Source organism: Onychostoma macrolepis, chromosome 25 (genome assembly GCF_012432095.1).
Source record: "Onychostoma macrolepis isolate SWU-2019 chromosome 25, ASM1243209v1, whole genome shotgun sequence".
In the NCBI taxonomy this organism is placed as follows: Eukaryota; Metazoa; Chordata; class Actinopteri; order Cypriniformes; family Cyprinidae; genus Onychostoma; species Onychostoma macrolepis.
Genome location: NC_081179.1, coordinates 24,554,621 through 24,569,120, shown reverse-complemented (window position 1 = coordinate 24,569,120; position 14,500 = coordinate 24,554,621). Strand labels below are relative to the sequence as shown.

Below are 14,500 nucleotides of genomic sequence, written 5' to 3'. Positions count from 1 at the left end.
TGATTGACTTTGTACTTTCAAAAAATATATATTTTTACAATCATTCTTTAAAAATTTTCCTTAAAATAAACAAGAATTTTTAATAAAACATGATGTGAGCTTAATGGGATTCTTTTTTAATTTAACGATGTATATCTTAATTGAAATGCTTTTGTCATTTCAAATTAAATTAAATATTTTTGTGTGAGAGATTAATATTTTATTTTAACATAACTTTTTGTACTGAAACCAATATCTTGTGCACTAAAAATGTCTCAATGTAGATTTTGGTGAGCTTAATAGTTACGTTTACCCAACAGATATTTGTTTTAAAGCAGTGGGTAATTCACTCGTTGATTGGCAAACATGTTTACGGTGCATTCTATTCAACGTGTTTATTGCTAGCGCAGCAGAAATAGACAGCGCAGCCTTTACAAGTAATTTGCACATGTATCTGGATGCCATGGCAACCTCATGCGCTTGCTGCTCCTCTTATCATAGTAAAACCTTTTAATGGTACACGGATTGTGACTTTGTACTTTTACTACAGAAATGCTAAAATGTATTTAAAAGTTTGACTGACCAAACTGACTGGCTTGGTTTGCCCAGGCTGAGGCTATGTGAGCCCAACAACCGTTCCAGATTCAGCAGCAATGAATTAGTTTTGGGTTGATGTACTTGTACTATTTTTCATTAGGTTTCTGAATAGCCAAACGTTAAATTTAAAGGATTTGTTAACCACTTCGTATATGGAGTGAGAAGAACTACAATAGATTTTAGTAATGTTTATCTGTATTTATAATGTAAGTAATAATTTAGCTTTATTTACCAAATAATTCATGCTAATTCAGGCTATTCATGAATGTAAAAAAATGCGACTTGGCTTTTACGCGGTTTAGCCTACCTTTTTTTGTCCCTCAAAAATGCAATTTTATTTTTTAATCCATGCAGGAAACGTTTAAAAATATCTTTAGAAAAATACTTTAAAAAACTAGTGAACTTTTGTATGTGTGCGTGCAGGTGCATCCGTGTCTTTTTTGTCATTGCGCATTAAAAGTAGTGGCACCCCCCATGGGATTAAAATGCCCCCCCCCAGTTATGCCATCCTGGCGCCGGTGTCGTGCCGAATTCTGCACCCTGCCTGATTATGCATCCCCTAGTATAGGTTGTTTGCACATGACGTCACTGATGACGCGCAAAATGCAGCTGGAGGGCAGGAAGTAATTTTTCTCCATAGGAATCAGTAGCAGAAAGTCAAAATGCCTGTGTTTTGCGTTGTTTATGGATGCTCAAATCGGCCAAACCGAGAAACCACAAGGAGATTTTATTGTGTACGACATTTTGTTGTTCATAAGAGGGGAAAAGTCAAGAAACTGACTGAAAAACACAGGGAAAAGTGGCTTGTAAAGCTGCGTCTGCGGTCGGGAGGAGCGAGTCGGATAATGCTTGTGTGTGCAAATGGTTAATATAATATAAGATATAATAATATATTAAAATATTAATTAAAGATATAAACAGATTGGACCGCCATCGCTCACGCATTCAGCGTGAGACAGTCAGAATTCACTCAATGCTAAACGGCCACGTCCGGCGCGCTGTGCACTTCAGTGTTGGGCCGATTCCGGCTCGGATGCGGCAGTGTCGGCTCGCTAACGGCCGCCGCATCTGGCCCGATTGACTCGGCCGGAATCGAGCAGTGAGTCCACAGGCATCCGGCCCGAGTGCGGCAGACGGAGTCGGGCCGAGGGGTAGGCTAAGTCTCTGGCAGGCGAGAATTTAACCGAAGCTGGCCCGAGTGTATTTTGCTATCTGGGGTGTGGCTGTTGGTCCTATTCTAAATTGATTATTGATTATTGAGCATTATCCGACTCGCTCCTCCCGACCGCAGACACAGCTTTACAAGCCACTTTTCGTGTTTTTCAGTCAATTTCTTGACTTTCCACCAGGCCCGGCTCCACGGGGGGGCCAGGGTGGGCCTGGCCCACCCAATCAGAAGCTTGGCCCACCCTGGCCCCACACATAACAGCCAATCACAAAATTGTTGTGATATTCAACTGAGGTTCATATATTTTTTTCTTTTTCGTTTTCTTACCGCCCACACCCACATAAGTGCTAATACTGTATTTTCACGCATCAGGGAGCCGCTATCAATATGCGCAGAATTGAAATCCTTTTGAATGAGAGCTTGCGCCTTTCACTTTCGATTTGGCCATCACGCGTACAGTGCTCTGTGTAAAGGGAGAACATCTTACAAGATCAGATATTTGTCAATAAGCTAAGAATCTGTTGATGCATGGTTTTGTCAGTCTCAGTGGTGTAGTGCAGGGTATATTCAGGTATACGGTGTATCAGTCGGCTTTGCGTAGCCTATACCTACTTCTAAATACCCTCTGATGCGCATTCAGTGGTGCCTCGCATTAGCCAAAATAATGACAGTCCACCACATGATTTGCTAATCAAATCATCTGTGAATAAATGCAAATATTCCCTAAAAACACCCAGTAAAGACAGTGATGCGGTCAGGACGCGTCGGCTTCCGTTTAAATAAGATTGATGATTGCGCCCGCGCCTGCTTTGTCCCGAGACAAGATGCTGACAGAGTTGCTGCTGCTTCAACAACAACAACTTCGAATGAAGACGTCAGCCAAAGTGAACACTCTTTAATAACAGAACCAGTGCATGAAATGTGACGGACACTCCGTTACACATTACCGGCACTTTTATATTTTAATCTTTATCGCTCAGAGTCAGAGCGTCAGTATCAGGGTAATTAGAAATGATACTATAAAAATCAGACTACCCAGGAAGGGGCACCGTGAATTACCTCTCATCTCGACAAATCATGTGAATGCAAGCAAAGTCGGTCTGGGGCGTGAGAGTCACGGGAGGCGCGCAAAGTGGCAAAATAATAATTAATTATTGATTTCTAATTTGAATCGGTACATTATAATATGAAAAGAAAAACCAAAAGGACCAGGTTTTTGCGATCAGATATGTTTTAAACCGGTAAACTCCTGTAAACTTTTCAGTCCAAGGAACGCGTTCAAACAGTAAGTTTAAAACAGCTCTAATACAGAGAAAACCCAACTGATTTCATCAGAGATTGCGGAGAGTCGTTTCAGCTTGTATTTGGCTACATTTGCCCGTCACTGCATGGGAGAAACAGTCAGTCAAACATAGGAATATGCACAATTCTGGATATTTATTTATTTATTTTTTCCCAAATAGAGATCATATTCTCCTATGATTGATTCTCAATAGACAACTAAACAAATAGCTTGTAATTTACTAGAGGTTCTGACAAAATGTTAATTGCTGCGGTCTATTTAATTTTTAAAATTTGAATTATGTATTGCAAAATTTGCACCTCTGTTGTGGCTAATATTCATTTCATAATTATCCTTACTCCGTGAAGTAGCAGAAGTTAAGTGAAAATGTGCATATGGCCCATTTTGGGGTGAATTAAATACAAATGTCACTGTTTATAATATAAGACATTCATCCTTTCACTTTAAAAAAAAATGGGGGCATAAAAAGAGTAGCCTAATTAACTGCAACTGACGCCCTGTGAGGATAATAAAATATTAGGCTATTAGCTTAGGCGACTCCTCTCTGAAAATGTTTTAAAAATGTCTTTTAAAACAAGTCTATTATAGGCTGAATTATAGGTTTATAGCCTAAATAAAATTGTTAACACTTCAGTCATCAATGAAATTTAAGAGCAGCTAAGCACAGACTTTCAAATACAACCTGTTCAACACGAGATACGTTTCTTATTGTTTTCACTATGTTCGGGCCACAAGAGAAACATTAAGGAAATAAATTAAAACAGTTATATACCGCATATTAAGTAGGAGATTCGTCGTCGTCCCTGAGAGAATATTATGCGCCGTTAATGCCTGCTTCAGATGCAGAAAGCGCCGTCAGTTTTTACTTTCACTTTGAAAGAAGTCTTGCACAAAGTGTGCACGTTGCTTGTATGAAATCCACTGGCTCGCCTTCACGGTTTAAAACAGAAATAGCCTATTTCCAATATTGCGACGCAATAAAACTAAACAGTAGCCTACGTTACATTATTAAGACTGCTAAAAACCTCCAGCTTTAACTTACAACTTGTATGATCTGAACCATTCAACAACAACCTTTTAGTTTACTAGCACAAATACATAACGTACATAAAAGATTCCTCCTCAAAGTTTAGCTTCAACTGTTTTCTTCTCCACCTCACAGTATGAGAAATAAAGCTAATGTCGCACAAACATTTGCTTTCTCCATTTGTGTTTATGTCTCTCTCCTCAGTCTTACCTTTCTCTGAAGTGGACAGTTTCCTTTGTTTCTTTGTGATCACGTATGAGCAGATTGATGTTGCTTTTCCCAGCGATTTCTCTCTTGCCTTTGTTTATTTGAATCCTTTCTGGTTGCCCTGTTGTCACAGAGCTGTAATACAAAACATGATAAAATAAGACTTTTGCTGTTTCGCAGTAATCTGGACATTCACACTCACAGTTGCTTACACTTCCTTGTTTTGCTTCGAGTTATTTCACTACTTCCTGTTCCTCCAACACAAGCTGGTTGACGAATTACAGCAGACGAAGAACAGGTTCCGTAAGAAGGGCAAAAAGCATGGATGGATATTTAGATATCTACATTTTTAGTTAGATAGTTAGTACGTTGATTTTTAATGGTTTAATACCTCTCTCTCTCTCTCTCTCTCTCTCAGTGACTGCTGGGAGTAGGCGGAGCATTGTGAGTGTCAGTGGCTTTAACGTGTGCTTGAAGTCTGTGTAAATATTAAATATGTGTTCTTCTGAGTTTATGACACTGCAGAAAAATGTGCAGAATTTTGGCTGTGACTGAAGTCAGTTGTTGTTGAGTTGCTTTTCGTCTCTTTTTTATCTGTTCTCTTCTTTCCTTCAGTGATTTTGCTAGTTAACAATCTTAGTCAAGCTGAAATAATATATGAAGATTTTGTGGCTCAGATAAGGTCCAGTGTGGTTTTATTCTTTGCTCTTGGCTGACAGATCTGACAAACAGGAGCGGTCCACCCAAGTGCCATCATTCCACTGTAGCAAATCAGCTCAAAAGGGAATTGTACATAAATAATTACAATTAATTATGATTAATTACAATTATTTATATCGGTTGACAGCAATAACTGTATCAGAATTAAATTGCCATCAACTGATCTGTTCGTCCAGCGAACATTCAGTGTAAGTTCATATCAACTCTAAGAAAGGATATTTCCGTGGCCAAAGAAAGTACTTTCCTATTAATGCATTAGAGCATGTAGCGAGGGTCAAAATCGTATAAAGAGAGATTAATTTGCAAGGCAGAACCAGAAACTCATGTAATCTGTGCCCACAACTTTTATTAACTAAACGCTAACACACATAACTAATCTAAACAAACAAACAAATAAACATACACTCACGCGTACATACAAAGGGGAGCTAAAGTTGATGAATGAAGCCATTAGAGAAACCAGAGAATGCAGTTATGGAAACAGTTAGTTAACTATCTGAGTGTCCGGATACAGTCTCGGATGAAAGTTCTGATGGTTTGGTGGTGTTGGAGTTCTTCAAGTTGATGAACTCCAAAAGATGTTATTCTGGCTCGGTGGTAATTGGGAGTTTCTTCCCAGGTAGAAAGGGAAAAAGAGCTAAGAAAGAGATCTGCTGAGATCCGAGGATCCTTGGTTGAATGGAAAGTCAAGACCACAAGGCCTGGCGCAAAAACTTAAGGGTCCAGAAAAGTTCTAGCTCACATCCTCATCTTCTCAGAATCTAAAAGATCCGTAGACTGGCATGTGGCCTGTCTACAGTAGCCAGTACAAACATCACTGGGATTTATCACTAACACGTGTTTCTCTAGATAATGTTATACGCAGCACCATAACTTCAAATGAGTTATACTTAAATCCTGCCCTCTGAGAAATACTGAGAATATTGCTATAATTTGTAGCAAAACCTCCCCCTTTACCTTTTGGACGTGGCTCATTTTTATAGCAGTAATCTTGGGGTAGACTCATTTAAAGTAATGTATTCATCTGGTTTTAGCCATGTTTCTGTCAAACAGAGCAAATCTAGGTTATGATCATTGATCAAATCGTTTACAAAAAGTGCTTTTGTAGAAAGGGACCTGATATTCAGTAAGCCAAGTTTTATCAATTGTTTCTCTGTATTGTAAACATTTTTTATTTGTTGAACATCAATTAAATTGTTACTCTTAATTTGGTTTGGACATTTTCTGTATTTTCTAGTTCGGGGAACAGACACAGTCTCTATAGAGTGATATCTAGATGAAAAAGTTTCTATGTGCTGAGAGTTAACTGACTTTGGTGGCGTGAGGCGGCTAGCAGACGGTCGGTTTAGCCAGTCTGTCTGCTTCCTGACCTGGGCTCCAGTTAGTCAAGTACGAACTCTAAGACTATGTGCCATATTTCTAGAGAGAAGAGCGGCACCACACCAGGAGGGATGAAGACCATCTCTTTTTAACATGTCAGGTCTGCCCCAAAAACTTGTCCAATTGTCAATGAAAGCAATGTTATTCTGCTGGTACCACTTAGACATCTAGCCATTGAGTGACAGCAGTCTGCTATGAATCTCGTCACCCCGGTAAGCAGGGAGCGGACCAGAGCATATTACAGTGTCTGACATCGTACACTGTAAAACCCAACAGTTAGGGTAACTCAAACCATTTGAGTAAACCAATTCCCCTTGGCTTAAACCATATAAATTTTAAAACTTGCAGTTAAGAAATTAAGTGATTAATTAAGTGCTGATTGAGCATTAGTGATGAACACCTGCTGTTAACAAACAGAATCACTGACAGAAAGAGAAACACAAGAACAACAACTGACTTCAGCCACAGCCTTAGATGAAATCAACTGAAATAAAATACATTAACTCTCTCAAAATCTGATTAAACAACCCCACAAACAGCATCACCAGCTCCACTTATTAATAACCAGACTGACTTTATTTCTGTCAGACATCTAGAGAAGATCTTATTGAGAATTAACTAAGGTTTAGATGTTGATTTATTGTTTCATTTGAAGTTACCATGTTAGAGATCAGTGTCTGCTTTAGTTGGGCTCTTGAGCCTTGACTTCTGTGTTAGCTGTTTTATTTCTGTTTTTTTTTTTTCTTTGGCTGTTGTAACCATGTGTTCTTTGAGCATATTTGTTACAACTTAAAAGCCCAAAAGAAATGATTGGTAGTTGGTTGTTATATATTTGTAATGATGATCATTTGTAAGTAAACTGGTCTCATTGAGAGTGAATGTAGACTCCATTGTGTGTCAATGGATGTTGTATTGATTATAGTAAAAGTGATTCTAAGAGCCAGTGGTTCTGTGACAGTCAGTTAACAGAAAGGACTTTCTAAACAGTTTGTCCACAAAAAGTTTTAAACTATGGTGACAATTAGACTCACACAGACATCAAGAATCAGCTTGTGAACCTCAACAATGGTGACCATTAGATCTTGAGATTTAATGCATTTTATTTCAGTTGATTTCATCTAAGGCTGTGACTAAAGTCAGTTGTAGTTCTTGTGTTTCTCTTTCTGTCAGTGATTCTGTTTGTTAACAGCAGGTGTTCATCACTAATGCTCAATCAGCACTTAATTAATCACTTAATTACTTAACTGCAATGTATATCTTATTTTAGTGAACTCAACTGAAATAAGTTCAGTGCACTCATAATTGTTAGTTTTAAAAACTTAAACCGTTTGAGGAAACTTATTGCCTTAAAACATTTGAGTTACCGTGACTTGTTGAGCATATATCTTATTTAGTGAACTCAACTGAAATAAGTTCAGAGTACTCATAACTATTAGTTTTGAAAAACTATGTGCAATAAAGTTATTTTTTTGCAAATTCTAATCAGCGACATCATTGTAACCTACTACATTTTTTTCACAATCGATCAAAATGGGCAAGTATTGTTTTAATGTCATACTGACTTGCGAATGTCCGCTGAATGTCCAATGTAATGTGGTTAACAAAGTAATTGAATGCAATAGTCCGAATGTGCGAATATAAAACCAACTTTACCCAAGTGTTGCCCTGCTGCATGGGACTTGGGTAAAGTTGGTTTTATATTCACACATTCAGACTTCCGCGTTCAATAACTTTGCTAATCTGCATTAAAAAAGGCTAATTTCGGCCACTTATCATTACCGATGAGCACAAATCAGAACACATTTTTCTGTAGAACTCGACATTTTAAAGAAGCTGATAAACACGCTTACCTCTATGGAGTGTCGTGACGTCATCGCTCATCTGAGGGACCATCTACAAATAAGATGTTTGGATTACTACAGCCTGCAACGATTTACTGTCCATGGTACTAAAGTCATCAGAGAACGTGACATCATAGAGGAGGTTTATTTGGACAAACTCTTACATTTTAAACAGCTGAAACAAATACTTTAAAAACATTTTAAACAATAATAAATATAAAATTATTTTCTAATTATCATTTTCAATTATTAATTCTAACTGTAGTGGTGTGTCAGGAATGTTTATCATCTTGATCTTGTATGTTACAATGGGATATTTATTCATTTGCTTTGTCAGACACATAACTGTTGTAAAAGGACAGTACTCAAGTCAAAATACCCCACAAGGTGGCAGGTGCTGTCCAGCAGAGGAAACTACTGTTGCATTCATACAGCATTTTTTTCTAAGTAAAGTGTTTATTAAAAGTACATATTTATATCAAATCAATAGTTTTGTTCTCAATTGAATACATTTATTGCAAAGTTCTTCAACAGGGAGTCTTGTTTTATATTGTGTATACCAAAACAGAGTGCCTATTTACACTAAGTGCAAATAGCCCGCCTTATTGGCAGAAGCTATTTATACTAACTCCACCCACCAAAAGACAGGTGCAACAGCATATTTCCAGTAGCGTATGTGATAAAATGCATGCTTTTTCACGTGATGAACCCGAGTTCGAGACTGCCTTTTACCAAACTTTTTTTCTCCCTTTTCAAATCTCATATCACATCGGAAAGGCATTTATCTTCAATAAAAATGAAGGAAATAATCAAAAAGTTAAAAATAAAGAATCGGGTAGGGTAGGTGTAGGGAGGGTTTTATTGTCCCAATAAGGTTGCATCCATTTAATAATTTAAATTAAATTTATCATTTACACTCAATACGCTTTAAATTACACTATAAATTACTTCTCCCCCCCCCCCCCCACCCACATCAATCTACACTATATACACCATAACGACAAAGCAAATAACCAGTTTTTAAAATCTTTTCAAATTTATTAAAGATAAAAAACTTAAATGATTCCATTGCATACATATTCATACCCTTATCAGGGACAGTTGAAATTCAACTGAATGGGAATGATTTGGAAAGGCACACATGTCTTAATAAAAGGTCTAACAGCTGAAAATGCATATTAGAGCAAAGACCAAGCCCTGAGGTAAAAAATAAATAAATTAATAATAATAATAATAATAATAATACTGCCTGTATAGCTCAGAGGCAGGATTGCATCAAGCCACGCATCTGGGGAAGAGTTAAGATAAAAAATTCTGCTGCATTGAAGGTTCACAGAAGCATAGCCTCCATTATCCATAATGGAAGAAGTTTGGAACAACCAGTACTCTTCCTAGAGCTGGACTCCTGTAGCCTGACTACGTCAGACCTCGTACTTCCACTCAATTTCAGTTCAGTTCTGTACTCGGTCTGATATAGCAAACCACATCCCAGTTTATCACCGGCTCCGCAGAACAGAGGGCGGGCTGAGAGCCGTGGCGTAGACGCTAAGCGCCGAATTTAAGATTGTAGTTTAGGTGAGGGAAATCTAAAACGACAGCGGAAATGAAGACACGGGATGCTATTCGCTCTGTTGTGGAGAATATTACCGGCATTTGCCAACTGAAGCCCGAACAAGAAGAGTGTTTGGTTCACGTTTTGAATGGAGGTGATATTGTGACCCTACTCCCGACAGGTTTTGGGAAAAGTTTAATTTATCAACTGTTACCGATCGTCAACGAGAAACTGGGGAGGCCAAAGTCCGGCAAGGCGATAATTGTGTGTGTGTAATTCACATAATCTGCATAAGTCGTTCACAGCCATCTTCACTCCGGTATTTCGCTCGATGGTTTTGTTTTTGCCGCATACCTGTGTTTACAGCGGAAGTTCGAGGCGGCTGAGCCTCAATAACATGCATCATAACCAACCGTTATGTGATTGGCTTACGGGTAAACCAATGATTTTAAACTTCAGACAAGCACCCGCCCACGAGAAAGTAAACACTTGTCAATTATGCCCTTCCAGACTCTGTCTACGAAGCAAAGCGAAGTAGCAGAGTTTGGTATTACCAGGCTAGGACTCCTGGCCAAACTGAGCAACTGATGGAGAAGGGCTTTGGTTACTGTGGTGATCAACAACCTGATAGTCACTCTGGTCGAGCTCTATGATCATATATGCAGATGGGAGAAACCTACAGAAGGACAAACATCACCGCAACACTCTACCGATCTGTGCTTTATGGCAGTGTGGCCAGACTCAATCCCCTCCTCAGTGAAGACGCATGAAAACACCTAAAGGACCTTCAGACTGTGAGAAACAAGATTCTCTGATCTGATGAACCTCAGTTCCAAACATCATGTTTGAAGGAAACCAGCTCTGCTCATTACCTGCAGAGTACCATCCCAAAAGTAAAGTGTGCTGGTAGCAGCCTCATGCTGTGGGGCTGTTTTTCAGCGGCAAGGACTGAGGGACTCGTCAGAGAAGAAGAAAAGCTCAATGCATCAAAATATAGAGACGGCCTTAATGAAAACCCAGTCCAGAGCACTCACAACCTCAGACTGAGCAGAAGGTTTAACTTCCAACAGGACAATGACCCTAAACACAGCAAGAGTGACTTATAGATAGCTCTGTGAACGTTCTTGAGTGACCCAACCACAGCCTGGGATTGAACCCAATCAAATATTTATGGGAAAAGCTGAAATCATGCATCTGCCCCCACCCAACCTGACAGAGTGCTTCAGCGAAATGCTGAGTTAAAGGTATGAATACTTATGCAAAGCTGTTCTGATAAAAAAATTTAATTAAAAAGTAAAAAAAAAAAAAAAAAAAAAGGAACATCTGAACTCTGAACATCACAAAACAAGCTACTAAAGTCACATAAAAACAGCAAAAATAAAAGAAAATAGTAAGAATAAAAGAAGTTACAAAGACAATTCAGCTCATATTTTTTTCATGCCGCAATGCATGATGGGAGCCAATGATGAGTTTTTATTGCCTACAACATGCTTTTTTGATGGTCACCATTGTTGTGATTCTCACGCTGATTCTTGATGTCTGTGTGTCTAAATTAAAGACTTCTTAAATTGATTTTGGATCAATTTAATTGGAGTAATTTCTGAAAACATCTGTCTGATTATGCCAAAAATGCCAGAGTTTGTATTTTTCACCTTGTTGACGTAATCATTAAATAAAACCTAACTCAGGTATTCAGGTCACTACGTGATGACTAGTTCAAAACATAATCAACACCACAAGCTCATCTTTCCTCTGGTTTGTCTGACTATTAAATTCCATTATAACAAAATCTGATGTTAGAAATTTAAGGGTCAAGATCCCAACTAATGCAAACACTGACCACTAAAATGGTGACATACAAATTTTGATTTTCTCCTTTGGTTATTCTGCTTGTTAACACCAGGTGTCTTCAATAATGGTCAATCATCACTCAGTTAATCACCTAATTATCTCATTCACTTTAACACTGCTTCAGTGTTGATACGAGTCCAGTGAGTCCACACTCAGAGTGTTAAATTAACACTGGGGGTTTTGCTGTGTAGATTCTATTTACACTATGTTAAAATAGCAGGATTTTCTGCTATTTAAACTACTTATTGCAAATAGTGGCAATTATCTCCACCTCAGTATTGTACTACATTGTAAAACAGTATGCAATAATAACTTATTGAGTGTAGATTCTAATTTTAATTCAAATTATTAAATGGATGCCACCTTTTTGGGACAATAAAGCCCTTCCTCACAACTTTTTTGATTATTTCCTTAATTTATATTGAAAATAAATGTTTTTCTGATGTGATGTGATGTGATGTGATTTGAAATTTGAAAAGGGAGAAAAAAACTTTGCCAAAGGGCGGATTCGAACCCTGGTTTATCGCGTCAAAATGTGAACAACACACATTTGACCATCTGCGCCACTAACACTGACGGCTGCTAGATATCTTCACAATAAGAAATATATAAGGTGCCATTAAAGTGTAATGTTACAATATACACAGTGAAGTAAAGTGCAACAAAATGTTAATAAATTGTAAGTATACTACACAGATATTACAGAATAAACTCTGTAATTCCGTGTAATTTTACCTCAGATGAAACATGGTTAAAATCATGGATATGTGCTGTGATGCAGTAGACCCTTGCAGATCTACTGCGGGACATTTTAGGTCCGTGAAAAAAATAGATAAATGATGGCTTGACCCGTAGAAGTAAATGAAAGGTGACTTTTATTTACAGTGCGCATGAAAAATGTCCAGTGGTGAGAGTATATACAGTATTTCCACAAGTGAATGAATGAATGAATGAATGAATGAGGCATTTATATAGCGCTTTATTGTGTATTGCAATACACCCAAAGCGCTTTACAATCATGTGGGGGGGGGTCTCTCCTCAACCACCACCAGTGTGTAGCATCCACTTGGATGATGCGACGGCAGCCACAGGACAACGGCGCCAGTGCGCTCACCACACACCAGCTACAGGTGGAGAGGAGAGAGTGTCATAGAGCCAATCAAGTGGATGGAGATTATTGGGAAGCCATGATAGACAAGGGCCAGTGGAGGGAATTTGGCCAGGACACCGGGGTTACACCCCTACTCTTTACGATGAGTGTCATGGAATTTTTAATGACCACAGAGAGTCAGGACCTCGGTTTAACGTCTCATCCGAAAGACAGTGCTTTTTACAGTATAGTTTCCCCATCACTATACTGGGGCGTTAGGACCCACACAGACTGCAGGGTGAGCACCCCCTGCTGGCCTCACTAACACCTCCTCCAACAGCAACCTAGTTTTCCCAGGAGGTCTCCCATCCAGGTACTGACCAGGCTCAGCCCTGCTTAGCTTCCATGGGCAACCGGTCTTGGGCTGCAGGGTGATATGGCTGTGGCTATATCACCAGTCCAAGTGCTCAGTCCAAAACAAAAATAGCGTTAGTTTATTATAATATTTATAAAATATTTATAAAAAAAAATAAAAAAAAAAATAAACAACAAAATAAACAACAAATAATATGTACAAACGAGTATCCACAATATACAAGGAGGTTAGGTTTTGCTTACGGCACGGCAGTACGTTCGCTGACTTGGTAAACAATGTCAACGACAGTCAAACTGGCATTCCAAGGACCAGTTTATGGCAGGGCCCCTCTCTAACTGCCGGTGTGGAGGGAGATGTGCCCCACTGTGATTGGATCGTGGTGGAGGAACATAAAAAGATGTTCAGAACCATCAGATAAGATGCCAAGACAACTGCCAGACACCTCCAACAGGACAGGAAGGGAGACCTTCTGCATCCACGACCACCTAAGAGAGGACTTCTCATTGGACTACGGGTTGACCCTCACCATCACACCCAATCCTAAGGTTAGGAAATGACTATCATAAAAATTCCTCCAGGTCTCTGGATGCAACAGCAGTGGCTGAAACAAAGAAAGGCCACACAGATCTCTCCATATCCATTCATACCCATGTTTGGAGACCTTAAATGGATGCAAACTGCAAGGGATTCACTTCATCCTCAGATGAAGCACAGTTTATGTTGATGGCCATTGACCGTTAACACAACAGTTCACGGAAGCAGGCCTATTAACATATTATGGTATGACTAAGTGATAGTTCATCAGTTTCCTATCATGTTTGGACTCTTTTTGCTCCTCATGATGCAGATAATAGTTTGAAAGAGGTTTGGTAAAGAAAGATTGCATGGGTGAAATGTTAAAGACACTGTTTAACGTTGTACTCCACTGTATGCAAATGAGTTCCACACTAGGGCGGGCAACATCATGGCCACCTTGGACACAAGTGGCCAATCACATTCCTGGAACGGAGAGGCGCCAGATTCCAATCTCCTCCTCATCAAAAAGAGATAAAGGTACCTTCCCAAAAGACACTCCTTGTTCTGAGTCTGAGTCCTGTTACCGGGAAGGCAGCAACAGGAACACTCCCCGTTTCTGAGTCTTTCATCTAGAGAGACACTAACAGAAACACCAAAGTTCTGAGTCTCTGATACATCCAGAGAGACAGTAGCAGATACGACGTTCCGAGTCTCTGGCCTGACGAGGAAAGAGATTTCAAGACAGCTAAGGTTTAACTCAGCCCCTCAGCAAACCTTCCTTATCGGATTTGGCTACCCTTCAGTTGCAAAGGACCCAGCAGTGACGAACCCCGTCTGACTCTTGCTGCTCCGAAAGCAGCACAACCCAGTCCGCACAGGACCTCCGCAGTGGC

General features: G+C 39.2%; 1 protein-coding gene across 3 annotated transcripts in view; it reads right to left on the bottom strand.

Annotated features, from left to right (window-relative positions):
- trim44 (tripartite motif containing 44) overlaps positions 1-4,699 on the bottom strand; it is a 40,569-nt gene extending 35,870 nt beyond the window's left edge. The window contains exons 1-2 of one of the 3 annotated variants that reach the window (XM_058767078.1): positions 4,484-4,699; positions 4,285-4,416 (exon numbers count right to left, since the gene is read on the bottom strand). The gene's annotated coding sequence lies outside the window, so the exon portion shown is untranslated. Of the gene's footprint in view, positions 1-4,284 lie in introns of all 3 variants that reach the window. The other 2 variants (XM_058767077.1, XM_058767076.1) reach the window with 2 other exon arrangements.
- Between the last annotated feature and the right edge of the window lie 9,801 nt (positions 4,700-14,500).